The sequence below is a fragment of the Podarcis cretensis genome (assembly GCF_951804945.1).
Source record: "Podarcis cretensis genome assembly, chromosome: 6".
Classification (NCBI taxonomy): domain Eukaryota; kingdom Metazoa; phylum Chordata; class Lepidosauria; order Squamata; family Lacertidae; genus Podarcis; species Podarcis cretensis.
The window spans coordinates 69,964,871-69,979,718 of NC_137175.1; the positions used below are offsets into that span (position 1 = coordinate 69,964,871).

Genomic DNA, 14,848 nt, shown 5'->3' on the forward strand with positions numbered 1-14,848 from the left:
GGTCATTAAACCACTCATTTGATATTTTTTCACATAATAAAACCCAAACTGAACTCACCCATATCATTTCCATTGATGTAGTTAAGAGTGTTTTTGTTTTGCTTTAAGGGGTTTTGTTGTTGTTGTTGTTGTTGTTTCTAGATCATATGTAGGGTGATAAATGTCAGATAGCCAAAGAAAATAAATTGTGGAATGTAATTAATCTGCACCTTTAACAAAACACACTTTCTTTCTCATTTCCACCTCTTGCTGTGCTTAATGAATAAAGATTAAATGCACATTACTATGAATAGTCAAAGCATTCTAGGTTTTAATCAAAACGTTTTTCCTGCACTCTGTATGCTAATGAATGATCTGATACCTGTAAATGTTAAATGCAGACCATATACTGCCGAGAATTTCATTACATATCAACAATATAATTTTTTTAAGGTTAGAAACTTCCATTCATGCTCTCCAGTCCATGCATATACCACATGCATTCCAACACACAATTTAGATTGTAAGATCCTCAGAACAGGGTGCTGCTGCTGTTGTTGTTACAATATCATATAACATTAGTGCTGCTATGTAAATAATAAATAAACAATAACACTTTCATGGGAACGTCTGTAAATTCCTGCAAACCATGTTAGATTGTGGCTTTTACTTCTCAGAGAAATGTAAAATATCTATATTTCTTCTTATATGTTAGAAATAGCTTTGGGGATGCTGGTGTCACTTAACTGTTCAGTTCATTTTTAAGGAATGAAATTCGTGTTAATTAGTAAAAACAATAGATGGGTAGGCTCCTCTCTCTCTCTCTCTCTCTCTCTCTCTCTCCCCCCCTCTCTTATTTTTCAAGAGGTAGTTCACTCACTGTGCAGCTTATCAGCTGTAGATTATCCCGATAAATGACAAGTTCTTGTCTTCAGCTTTGTAACCTCTTTGTCAGACATCACCTTGTTCGACCAAATAGCTTACTTGATGTGCGGCTGCCCCAATTGTCTGGCACCCTACCATAGCTGGGCTATATGCCAGCTTGAGCTCCACAACTATTTATGGCTTTGTGCATTCAAAGTTCAGCTATGCAAATCACAACTATTAAAAAAAGAAGGCACTGCAGATTTGTTTTTGAGATGTATTATGTGGCTCGCAAGGTCAAATCATTTGTTTTCTCTCCAGTAAAATACAGTTTTGTCAGTAATGATCGAAAAGATCATCACCTTTTTTTTAAAGCTGAGTCAAATTGAATGTAAACATCTCTTCACTCCTCTGCTAGAAAAAACCTATCATGTGGCACACTTTTAATAGTGCAGAGAGAAGAAAGGGAGCATAGAATACAAGATGACATGCAAAAGTAACTTTTGTAGTGCATAATTAATAATGAGGACAGGGGAGAACCCTACAAGTTTGGAGAAAATGGTGAACATGGGAGGGTCAATTTTGAAGTATAAATTTTCACCCACCAAACTGGATAAGGACAAGGTAGAAAGAAGCATTCTGCAGCAACTTAGGCTGTTAACTTTTTTCTTAGTTGGACTCCTGTGCATTTCACAAATTACGTGGTTAGATTTTCATCCAGGGATTGTCTTGGTAGGGAGATACTGTTGTTACAGGGAAATGTTTATTGATAAATTTGTGCTTGTCTTGCAACTGTCAAGAAAAGAAAAGAAAATGGAAGTCAAATAAAAGTATTGGGTAACAAACAAAAACATGGCAACATAGAGACTCTTTTTCAATCCTACCTGGAGATGCCAGAAACTGAACACATATGTCTTATCTATAAACCAACCCAACTTGCCATGTTACCTGGTAATGGAACAATCCCAGAAATCTTTATAGCTCGGGAGATTTAGAATGCCTCATGCAGTCCATGTCTACTTAGAAATAAATCCCACTGAGTTCATTAGGATTTGCTTCCAGGTAAGTGTGTATAGGATAGCAACCTTAATCACACACAAATTCTTCCTTCCCAGGGCTTAAAGTTAGTTGGTCCTACTGACACCCATGGAGCCATAATTAGCCAGTTGTTATAGGACTAGCCACCATTTGTGGCAGGCTGTGGGAGTCCAAGGTCTTGCAATAAAAGACAGGCAGATTCCTTTCCTTCACCAGCATTCCCACAATGCATTGCAACTGCTGCTCAAAGTGTGTGGACAGGCCTTTCAACAGAGCCATGGTCACAGGGTATGTAAGGCACAAGCTCCTTCCCAGACCGTCCTAATGTCCCTATTTTTCAAGGACAGTCCTGGTTTTACAGAAGCCATTCTGGTCCCGGAATGTCCCACTTTTCCTTTGTTGTTGTTGTTGTTTAGTCGTTTAGTCGTGTCTGACTCTTTGTGACCCCATGGACCAGAGCACGCCAGGCCCTCCTGTCTTCCACTGCCTCCCGCAATTTGGTCAAACTCATGCTGGTAGCTTCGAGAACACTGTCCAACCATCTCATCCTCTGTCATCCCCTTCTCCTTGTGCCCTCCATCTTTCCCAACATCAGGGTCTTTTCCAGGGAGTCTTCTCTTCTCATGAGGTGGCCAAAGTATTGGAGTCTCAGCTTCAGGATCTGTCCTTCCAGTGAGCACTCAGGACTGATTTCCTTCAGAATGGATAGGTTTGATCTTCTTGCAGTCCATGGGACTCTCAAGAGTCTCCTCCAGCACCATAATTCAAAAACATCAATTCTTCGGCGATCAGCCTTCTTGATGATCACTTTTCCTTAGGACATCCCTATTTTCATTGGAGAAATGTTGGAGGGTATGGAGTTATGTGACCCCTGAGCCAAGGAGATAAGTAACTGTACAACCTTTAGAAGACATTTGAAAGCAGCCCTGTATAGGAGAGACTTTTTAAAACTCAATATTTTATTATGTTTTTATATATGTTGGAAGCCACCCAGAGTGGCTAGTGCAACCCAGCCAGATAAGTAGGGTATAAATAATCAAATTATGGTGATGGGGTGGAATACGAAATGTTGGAGGATATGCACCACACTGGTTTAGCCAGCTTAGTTGTGCTTTTGGAGGCTCAGAAAGAGCTTTCCTTTCTTTTTTCTTTTCTTCTTTAGGGATTGGCGAGGCTCATAATCTAGCATAGTTTGGGGAGCCCCAGTGTGACCAACCTTTACTGGTAACTTTACACTGAGACGCTTTTACATCTCCTGTGCCATTGAAGGAATTCTCTTTTCTATTTAAGTTTCTACACCACACCCATTGGCTTGGTAGCCAGACGGCGCCCGAAATGAAAATGTAAACATTGCACAACTGTGAAGAGAGATAAAAGTACACAAGCTCATGGAGACTGCCACTTAGTCTGTGTTTGTCTGTGGCACCTTATTGTTTGCTGTGGGTTGCTGGCTGGAATACAACAGGGTTCTGGAAATCCTAATAGGAGACATTATTTTCAATGCTGGCAGTTCCAAAGAGCTTGCTCCTGTCTCTAGTTATCCATTGTGATTTAAATGACAGCGGGGAACTCAGGTCTGTGTGGTCCATGGGAATAACAGGCACTTTCTTTGCATAAAGGTAAAGGGACCCCTGATGGTTAGGTCCAGTCGTGAACAACTCTGGGGTTGCGGTGCTCATCTCATTTTATTGGCCAAGGGAGCTGGCATACAGCTTCTGGGTCATGTGGCCAGCATGACTAAGCCGCTTCTGGCAAACCAGAGCAGCGCACAGAAGCACCGTTTACCTTCCCACCAGAGTGGTACCTATGTATCTACTTGCACTTTGACATGCTTTCAAACTGCTAGGTTGGCATCTTTGCATAGGTGCTGCTTATTGTTTGTGTGTGGTTTTGAAGACATTGCTGTTCTCAAACCCAGGCGTAGCAAAGGAGGGTCCCCCCCACACAACACATGCACATTTTTAGTTTCTCTATGAATAATATAGAGAAAGCTGCAAAGCTGAATGGTCTTTTGGCACCATTGAGCAATGTTGGTCCAGCCACCAGAAATGGCATAACATCAACAAATGTGAAAAAGGTCAGCTTGCTTAATGGTTGAGCAAATGTTTTGCATGCCAAGGATCCCAAGTTCAGTCTTAGGCCTCCAGACCCTCCATGTGTCCCTATTTTCCAAGGACAGTCCTGGATTTACAGAAGCTTCAGTTTCAAATTTGATTCTGGAATGTTCCATTTTCACTTAGGACATCCCTATTTTCATCGGAGAAATGTTGGAGGGTATAGAGTTATATGACTCCTGAACCAAGGAAATAAGAAACTATACAAACTTTAGAAGACATTTGAAGGCAGGCCTGTATAGGGAAGGTTTTTTTTAAAAAAAATTAATGTTTTATTATTTATATATATATATTGGAAAATGCCCAGAGTAGCTGGGGCAACCCAGTCAGATGGGCAAGGTATAAATACAATTGTTGTTGTTGTTGTTGTTGAATAGGACATCCCTAATTTCATTGGAGAAATGTTGTAAGGTATTGGAAATAGAGATGCACTGTCTGCTAGAGGAAATAATATTGGCCTATGCTGACCAATTGTCAGAACCTATATAAAGCAGCTTCCTAGATGAAAACCATGAAATCACAGAATATTCATTTTTTTGTAATATAAACTAAATAGTTCTGTCTTATGAATTATGGTCTAGTTCTATAGTTCAAAGGGGGGGGGGGACCCTAGGTATTTATGTAGCCAAACCTAGTTTCCTCTGGAACTTTATCACTGTCATGGGAAAGAGAGAGGAGGTGTCTTCATGATTGTCACAAAAGCCTGCCAATTGGCATTTGACATAGTCAACTTCTCCTGGAAATTGAGAAAAACCAGTTGCGTCTGGTTTTGATGCAATTTTCAGTTTATAGAGCTATCCTAAAAGAGGTGGCTTAGACTTTCCATTCAAGGTATATACATCTGTCTTGTGCCTGAGTCGAGCAAAGAGCCTGCAGAATGAATAAAGAAACTTTTCCATTCAGCCCAGGCCAGATTTTATCAGTTCAAAGTGTAGACTTTGGAACTTTATTAATACCTACAAAGCTATGGAACTTACCAACTGTTAAATGACTATCCTTTAGTCAATTTACTTGAAAAGAGCAGCATGTTCAAAGAAACTCCCAGAAAACATGGTTAAGATAAACATTTCAAAAAAAAATCTGTCTCATAGATATGCTATTTAAAAGCTTCTTGAAAAACATTCCTTTCAATAACATTAGCATTTCGTTTTTCAAGAAGCCTAGATTGAAACTGAATTTCACTTTTTCTGTTGATATATATATATATATATATATATATATACACACACACATCAACAACAACAACAACAACAGAAATGATCTATTCTGCCAAAAAAAGCTTTAACAAATTTATTCTGGCACTCTTCACCATGGAGGCTAGACTTTTTCTTTAAAAAAAAATAAAAAATGGAATACAGTTTTAATGTGTAAAGGTTATTCTCAACTCCCCTCTGTGCTATAGTTTTCATATATAACTCAAGTAAGGACAACTCGTTATTAAAGAAGCCAGCAGGTGTTCTTCTCTCTGAAACATACTAAATAAAGAACTTTAACTGATTGTGTTGGCTGCATGCTCTGGAGGGGGAAAAGAGAAATTAAATAATGAAGGTAGAAACTTTTCAACAGGGAACTTACTTTGGTAAAAGCAAAAGAGCTAGGAAGTTCAGTAACAAAAATTTGGGCTGAGTTGCTTGGTAGGGGAGGGTTTACATTGTTTTGGAAACATGGGTGCTTCTAGATGGGGGCATTTTGAATGCTAGCTTCCCTCTAAATCAGTGGTGGCCAAATTTGGCTCTCCAGCTGTTTTGGGACTACAATTCCCATCATCCCTGACCACTGGTCCTGTTAGCTAGGGATGATGGGTATTGTAGTCCCAAAACAGCTGGAGGGCCAAGTTTGGCCATCACTGCTCTAAGTCATGTATATTCAGTGCCATTTCAATGCTTGCCATCTATTCTTGTGGGAAGAGAGACTGTATCTGAGTAGTTTTTCTGTCCCTCCCTCAATCACACCTCCCACTCTCTCTACTGTCTTTTCTCATTCTGTACATGCATGCGCCAAAACTGTTGGTCAAAGGCCTCGTGAGTTAAAGCTCTAGACGATGCCATGAATGAGCTTGCACACGCCGTATATATAATTGTAGAGAGGACCACTCAAAGAACAGCAGTCATGGGAAAGTGCAGCTTTGCTTTATTGAGATTCCTTGAGAGGATGGAATCATTATTAAACCAGTTCACATCCAGAGTATCAAATCTGTTCTAAACCAGCACTCAGGGAACTGCATCAGTTTCTTTGCAAATTTGTTTCTCCGGTGGGCACGATGTTATTTCTTCACCCAGTAGGGGAGCTATTATATATATATATATATATATATATATATATATGTATGTATATTTACTTTGGGCTTTGCCATGTCAGTAATAAAAGCCATGTGTACGTAAATGTGAAAGAAATTAGGGGAAAGTTCTAATTATGGAGTTGCAGCGAAGCATAATTGAGGCCACTGAGCTCAGTGCTTTTTGGAAAATCATCAAATCTATCCTAGGGTGAAGGTTGCACAAAACTCTCCTTTGGATTCAGAACTAGTGACTGACCAGCATGCCATTTGGGATCTGGAAGTAAGCCAGTGAGAGGGAACTCTTTCCCCGGCTCCCGGAGGTTGACCAAACTTCAGTCGCTTCTTTAAAAATTGTGTAAGAGCTTGTGTAAGAGTTTTATTATTTATTTGGTTGGTTGATTGCTTTGTTTGGTTTCAAAATCCTCAGGCTGCCTCTCCAAAGAAAGGCTCGAGTCTCAAAGGAGCAACAATAAAGCCATCCAATAAAACAACTGAAACAAAATCTTCAATGTATTGAAAGCACTGTAACCAATAAAAACAGCCCACACGATAAAACACACAAGAGTAGCTTATTTTCCCAGCTTGCTAGGCCCACTGCTAATATCCTCCCCATTTTTGCCAGGCTTCACTTTTGGCTTCCTTTCACTGCTTGGTTCAGATGTGGCTTTTGAGGGATACCTTTGGGGAGGATGACTCCTGAATGCAGTTGTGTGCTGCTTTGCTGGGCATGAGGAAGTATGTGCCGTGTTCTGCTGCTTGTTTTGGTATTCATGAGTTGACTATTACAATTTTGATAGCATATTTTTTATTTTAAAAATGATAGAGCTTTAAAAATACTTTTATCCCGTTTGGAGCCAGTGTGGTGTAGTGGTTAAGAGCGGTGGACCCGTAATCTGCTGAACTGGGTTCGCGTCTCCGCTCCTCCACATGCAGCTGCTGGGTAACCTTGGGCTAGTCACACTTCTCTGAAGTCTCTCAGCCCCACTCACCTCACAGAGTGCTTGTTGTGGGGGAGGAAGGGAAAGGAGAATGTTAGCCGCTTCAGGTAGTGATAAAGCGGGATATCAAATCCAAACTCTTCCTCTTTGTTTAGGTTTTTTTAAAAAAGACATACAGTGTCATGGAAACCATAATATAGGTCTTACCTCTTCCAGTAGAAGTCCTCACTTCCTTTTTCTCCAGGAATTTTCAACAGAGCTTCAATGGAGACCTTAATGGGTGAATGAGGTGAGGAAGATGGGTGGTTCCTAGGAGGAGTCATGTCCTAAGACAGGCTTCCTCAACCTCAGCCCTCCAGAGGTTTTTGGCCTACAACTCCCATTATCCCTAGCTAGCAGGACCAGCGGTCAGGGATGATGGGAATTGTAGTCTCAAAACATCTGAAGGGCCAAGGTTGAGGAAGCCCGTCCTAAGATATGTAGCCCCCTCCCCAACCAGGCTGTGCTGGTTTTTAATGGTTAAGAGCCAACAACGCTCAGTAGGTTAAGCTAGTGTGGCTTTACATTAGTTTATAAATAATATGCCGTAATAATAATGTTAGTGGGCATTTCAGTCCGCTAGCTTTGTTTCATCCTGCACTGAGGTGATAAAGTCGATTGGGGAAACCTAAATGTCGCTTAGCTTGATTTACAATTCACTTAAGTAGAAATATGTAGATTGAAGCTGATTTGCCATTTCCATTAAGATGATTTTAGTCAGCTTAACTGGCTTGTGGATAGGGTATCTCTTTATGTTAGTTAGTGTATATTATAGAAAAAAAATAAACAAAACCCACTTTCAAGTCTCCAGGTTAATTCACACCTTTTTTAGAAACATATATGATCTGGGGGGTTTTCTTTTAGAAGTGGAATTCAACAACATACTATTGCAAATATTATCAGCTTGAGAGGAATGACCTCCTATTCCTCTCTGTGCATTCTGTGGGTTCTCCCAATGCCCCCCTCCTCAGCCAATTTCAGGGGGCACACAAGGGAAGGAGGGGGAAGCCCCATTACACAAGCAAAAGCTCTTGCACAGGGAGTCCACTGATGGAATTAATTTGGTGAATCCTGCCCCATGTTAACGATTTTACATTAAAAAAATAAAATAAAGAGCAAAGAGCAAACATTAAGCGCCGTTTGGCTCTTCCATCTTCTTCTTAATTGCAGAAAATCAACCTAAAAATGCTTTAAAACAGACTTTTATATAATCATGTAGCGTATCCGTGTCCCCCTTTTATTAGAAATGCGTTTTCTGATGCCATTTGAAGATAATTGACAGTTAACATCAAATAGCTAATGAAAAGCTTCCCTTGCCTTGTCAAAGCGGAGCTTTGTGAGGCCAAACTCAGCATCCTCTGAAGCTTGTGGAAAGAGCTCTGTTAACTTCAATAGGAGCAGGATTGTGCCAAAGGGCTTATTGGAAAGTGAGTTATGTAAATTGTATACACATTAATAACGAACCTCTTTAAGATAAAATGCAACTCAGCATGCTCACAATGAAGTCAATAATATGGTGCCAACAGCTCTTCATTCTCATTTAAGACTCACATGATTACGAACAGGAAATGACATGAAATGATTATTTCTATTGTTGTTTGTATAGTACTTTCTGGGTGCAGCAACTTCAGGAAACCTGTGGTGAGCATTGCCATTCCACTTTACAGATGGCAAAACTGAGATGGAAAAATAATAGAATTGTAGAGTTGGAAGGGAACCCGAGGGTCATCTAGTCCAGCATCCTGCAATGCAGGAATCTCCAAAGAAGGAGAGTCCACCGGCCCTCAGTGAATTCAGTGAAAGTTAAAACATTGGTCTCCAAAAGCTTAATCTTCATTAATTTAGGCAGAGTCAAGAGCTCAGAGGTATAATATGCTCCATCTCATGCTTCCTGAATCTCATGGTGGGTTGCACTGCACAGAAGCTATAGAATAGAATAGAATAGAATAGAATAGAATAGAATAGAATAGAATAGAATAGAATAGAATAGAATAGAATAGAATAGAATAGACTGTGTTGTATAACCAGTGCTTTTTTCTGGAGGGGACGCAGGGGCACACGTACCCTTAAACATTTTGTGAATGTTTGGCCTCATTGAGGGGCAGTATTTCTATGAGTAGGAAAATTAAGAGTACCCCTAAAAAAATTTTTAGGGAAAAAAGCAGTGCATATAACATATATGCTATAATAAAGTGTTCATTTTAAGGTTCTACAACCAAAATGCCATAAGGTTCATCCAAAATGCCATTAAAATAAAAATCAGAAATTCTGAAAGCCTGGATAAAAAAATAAGAAATAGATGGACACTAACACAGCTACCCTTCCAGAAATGGTTGGAAATATCTGTGTATATTTCATTGTTTCATCATGCCCTATGAATCCTTCACCTCTAGCAGCAGTTAACAAATCCTGTGTGTGTGTGTGTGTGTGTGTGTGTGTGTGTGTGTGTGTCTATGTCTGTGTCTGTGTCTGTGTGTCTGTCTTTGTGTATTTATATAGATCAATAGTAACAACCCCTATGGATATTGAAATACTTCCTCTTCCATTACTAGCGTTTGCTGAAATCATTGCCCCACCAGCATGACCACCCTATTTTACAGGTTAAAGGATGTAATATAGAACATACAGTAAAGTGAATAGGTCACAACCAGAAACACTAATTTACATTCCTTTGATTTAAGGATTATAAAAGCATGCACTTGAATGCGACTTTAAAGCTCTATTTCTGCAAACACTTGATTGTATATTCCATCTGAACAATTGTTTGGGGGTTGTAAAAGTTACTCAGGTGCATTAAAAAATTGCCCAAAGGGATCCTTTGTCTAACTTTGTCAACTTAAAAGATTTGTTCATTTTGACTTAATTTATACTGTGGATTCTTCTTCCGGAGTTCCATGTCCCAGTTTACCAAAAGTCTACACATGAATAGTCTCATTAACTTCAGTTAAAATAATGAATTGCTTAAGAGTAAATCTGTATATGGTTTCTGAATTTGAGGGCATACAAATTTGCATTAATTTTGTTTGTTTTTATTTAATGCATTTATATATTTGCCTTCCCCATTAATTTTCCAAGGTGACTCACGTTAAAAACATCTCGTCGTAAAACAACCTACACCACAGGATCAATCTTAGCACATGAAATATAACAATGAACACAAATACAACCAATAAAAAACAGCTCAAAGAAGAAAGGCATTTTCTTTCAGCCCCTAAAAGAGATTATCAAAGGAACTAAGCATACTGACTGGGGGTAGTGTTACAACCAAAAGGGATTTGCTTTGACCTCAGTTGCGGCTTACCTAACCTCTGAAGGTGAAGACACCTGGATGAAGATCTCAGTGGAAGGGCAGGAAGAGATGGGTGCATGTGACCCCTCGTATACCCTTATACCAAGCCATTCAGGGCTTTAAATACCAGCACTAGCACTTCGAACTAAGTATTGAAAGTCACTGGACCCCAGGATAATACACTGGTGTGAGCTGCCCCTGTTAATAATCTTACCAAGGTATCTTGGAACCAGCTGTGGCTTCCAGACACATTTCGAGCTCATTGTAGTAACCTAACCTGAAGAAAACTACGGTAAATTGTGGATAACTGTGGTGAAGTCATCATTCAAGGGGGGGCACAGCTGGTGCCCTGCAGTTGGTGGGAAATGCCTTGGTTCACATGTGAAACCTGAGCATCCAAAAACAGGGCTGGTTATAAATGCATATGTAAGCTACAATCTTGGTCCTCCAAAAAATCATAGGTTGAAAGGGTCCCTGAGGATCAGCTCATCCAACCCCTTAAAATGCAGGAATTGCCATCCTTTGCATCCTGGCAGGGTGGGACATGACCTGGAAACTGTACACTGACTGCAAAAATGTAGACAAGGTGTAAAAGAGCAACAAAATTCTTATAAAAATGGAGAACGCAAGGAGCCTGTCATCCCTGATCATTGGCCATGGGGGCTGGGGCATTGGAGTCCAACAGTATCTGAAAGGCTATATGTTTCCCAGACCTGAACTAGGAGATAGTAACACCAGAAGCTACCAAGTCAGACCACTGCTCTATCAAGCTTGATTGATACTGGCAGTGATTCTCCAGGATTGAGCCTGGAGACTTATTCATGCAAAGCATGTGATCTCTCACTGACCAGAAAGAAATATAGTCGTACCTTGGAAGTCGAAAGGAATCTGTTCTGGAAGTCTGTTCAACGTCCAAAACGTTCAGAAACCAAAACATGGTTTCCGATTGGCTGCAGAAGCATCAGAAGCCGTGAAAGCCACACCAGATGTTTGGCTTCCAAATATCGTTCAAAAACCAGAACACTCACTTCTGGGTTTCAATCATTCGGGAACAGATTTGTTTGGGAGCCAAGGCATTCGGGATCCAAGGTACAACTGTAAACAATTCTGCAGCTCTAACTACTGGGGGTCTTCTAGACAGTGAACAACAAATTTCCAATCCTATTATGCCAAACCAACACAACTTTTGAGGCATTAAACTTTAAAAAGTTTGCAGTCATTCCTATAAGTAGCCCACTTGTTTGGTTGGTGAGCTTTATTTAGTTTGGCAGGTTGCTTGTTCTAAGGGCTTTATATTATGTGCCAGTGTTTGAAGGGGAAAACAGAAAGAAAGAATGTACGTATGATTAAATGTTTATTAAAATTAAAATATTCAAGTTTTAATTATGCTTAATTGTATATAATTAAAATGGCAGGATTAGGGAAATTAATAAACATTTCATCTGAGATTAAGCAAAATCAAAAGGACATGTAATAGAACAATACTTCCCCCCCCTCTCTCTCTCTCTCACACACACACACACACACACAGTATATGTATTAGACTTTGCTATCTGACATGTCTTTTAACATTTTTGTGTCTACTGATAATTAAATTCCTGAAATATTAATTGTTCTGAAAAGTCAAATCCACTTACCAGGCCCTTGTTCACTTCTACGATGCTTATGATGGCAGGCCACACTGATGTTCAGAGCCAATATCCCCTTAAAGTGCATCTGCTTCACATTATAATATAAAATATATAATCATTATATTGCTTCAGTGTTTAATATTTGCCCTTTGGTGTGTAGATGGAAAGTTTGACAAATAGAGGCGTCATTGTGCTTTGGCTCAGCCTTAGCAATGCACAGGAAAACTTGTGATTCCTGTTCCTCCATGTCTCCATCTTGTTTGAAATAGAATTTCCATAGCTCCCTTGCTTGGAAGATGTGCACATTCTAGTTGGATAAATAGAAAGGAAGATTCCTGGCTTGTGATCCCCATATCAACTACTGGATAAACATACCTGTAGAATCAGCCCTTCACTGGCTGAAAAGTTGTTAACCTATTTTGTTTACCCCTTCATCATCATCACAACAACATTAATATTCCGCTACTATTACCATTTCTGATATGTAGCTTTCCCAGACAACAAGTTCTCTGGGCAGCTCACAAACTAAAGAACAATCAGATTGCAGAACAAAACAATAGCAGCCCATAAAACACTGGCTATTTAAAAGTCCTGGGTAAACAAAAAAGTCTTCACCTAGTGCTGAAAAGACCGCAAACATGGTGGTAGACATTTCATAACTGGGGTGTCACTATCAAAAAAGCCACTTGGCTGAGGGCTACCTGCAGCCATATTAAGGTAAAGATAAAGGGACCCCTGACCATTAGGTCCAGTAGTGACCGACTCTGGGGTTGCGGCGCTCATCTCGCTTTATTGGCCGAGGGAGCCGGCATACAGCTTCCGGGTTATGTAGCCAGCAGGACTAAGCCGCTTCTGGAGAACCAGAGCAGTGCACAGAAACACCATTTACCTTCCCGCCTGAGCGGTACCTATTTATCTACTTGCACTTTGACGTGCTTTCGAACTGCTAGGTTGGCAGGAGCTGGGACCGAGCAACGGGAGCTCACCCCGCCGCGGGGATTCGAACCACCAACCTTCTGATCGGCAAGTCCTAGGCTCTGTAGTTTAACCCACAGCCATATTAGATGCAACAAAACAAGGCTGAACAGCGCCATTCAAGCAAGTGGAGCAACATTGTGCATTGCAGCTGCAGTCCTCTATATATGTACAGCGGAACCTTGGTTTTTCAACGTAATCCATTCCGGAAGACCGTTCAACTTCCGAAACGTTCGAAAACCGAAAACTGAAAGCGGAAGCCTCAATACAATAGGGGAACTCAAAACGGAAGCCACGAAGCATGTTTGGCTTCTGAAAATCATTCGAAAACCGGAGCAGTTACTTCCGGGTTTTTGGCGTTCGAAAGCCGAAACGTGCGTCAATGGAGACGTTTGACAACCAAGGTTCCACTGTATTTGGAAGGCTGACTGAACATGGTTAAGATGCACATGGTTGTATCATAAAGTAATTGAGCAAGCTTCAAATTGTATATTTTCAAGGAAAGAAATATTTTAAAGTATATCATTTAAAACCTTGCAAACGAAGGGTGCTACTCCCCCCTTAAGGAAACTTGCTACACATTTTTGTTTCATTTTTGGCATTATATCAGATAGATTCCAGCATAACACAATTGGTTTACGTTATCCTTAAAATGAGGAAATAGTGGCAAAAAATGTATAAAACATAGCGCTTGTGTTTATGAAAGAAACATCCATAAAGGAAGAAACATTTTCTAACTTTTCTCATTAGCCCAATGAGAACTGCATCTTTAATCAAACAAAATGCAATGGCTTTCTAATTTTGTTTAAAGTGTTGCAGTACTTACACAAGCCAGATCAGGTTATTGTAAATCTAGAGCAAATTAGAATCATTGGCCTCTGCTGATGCATTCAAGGGTACTATGTAAATCATAAATTTAATGGCATACTAAGACACACATCTGTTTCTATTTTGCAGAAGTTAATAATCTAACTACAGGGCATTTAAACATGACTTTCATCAACTGGAACATTGGAAAAAATAGAGGATTTTCTATGAATTGTGCTTAGCTGCGTTTCACCCAAAATATGCCGACAGGCTCCATATCTCAGTAGTTAGCCACCATATATTAGCTGATTTTTCTCACTGTTTGCATGTCAGCTGTGCATTGCTTCTTTAGTTAACATCTGCTGGAGACAGTACAGCACTACTAACTGAGCTTGCAAATGTCTGTGGCACACTTATGCCCCCCCGCCCCTCGCTTCAAAATGTGCTGTTCATGATAGATTAGAAGAAAATGTTAAGCATTTTCTAAGAAATATATAAACAACGTATGGCATAACCATTGTGAAATTTGTGTGGTTTTAATTCATTTCTATCAACAAAGCTGCTCCCAAACACTTCAATGTAATAGTAGTGGAAGTCCATTTGCAAAGAAGAAATGCTTTGTGGCTACCGCAAATGAGTGAACTATTATGCTCCTAAGAAAACACAATTGATATATTCATACTATTCAGAGCAAAGGTAAACTAAGATATGTTTGCCACTGCTTGGGTACAAGTATAATGTATAGCAAAGCAACAACAACCATAGTTTGTTGTCTTAACAATGGTTAAGATCCCATGTGTGTCATGGCTTCACTTGCTAAACTGTATGGTTCAATGGCAGATATAGGATGACTTTTGTAAAAAAATAAAATACTGCTTATTAATTTGCTGGCAGAA

The 14,848-nt window shown here is 39.9% G+C and overlaps 1 protein-coding gene and 1 long non-coding RNA gene across 2 annotated transcripts in view; one reads left to right on the forward strand and one right to left on the reverse strand.

Annotated features, from left to right (window-relative positions):
• The window catches only part of LOC307218929, a 50,961-nt gene extending 49,898 nt beyond the window's left edge, over positions 1-1,063 (reverse strand). Inside the window, exon 1 of the long non-coding RNA XR_013840150.1 lies at positions 860-1,063. This is a non-coding gene — a long non-coding RNA (uncharacterized lncRNA). The remainder of the gene's footprint in view (positions 1-859) is intronic.
• ADGRL2 (adhesion G protein-coupled receptor L2) overlaps positions 1-14,848 on the forward strand; it is a 244,688-nt gene that overhangs the window by 4,884 nt on the left and 224,956 nt on the right. The window lies entirely within an intron of this gene.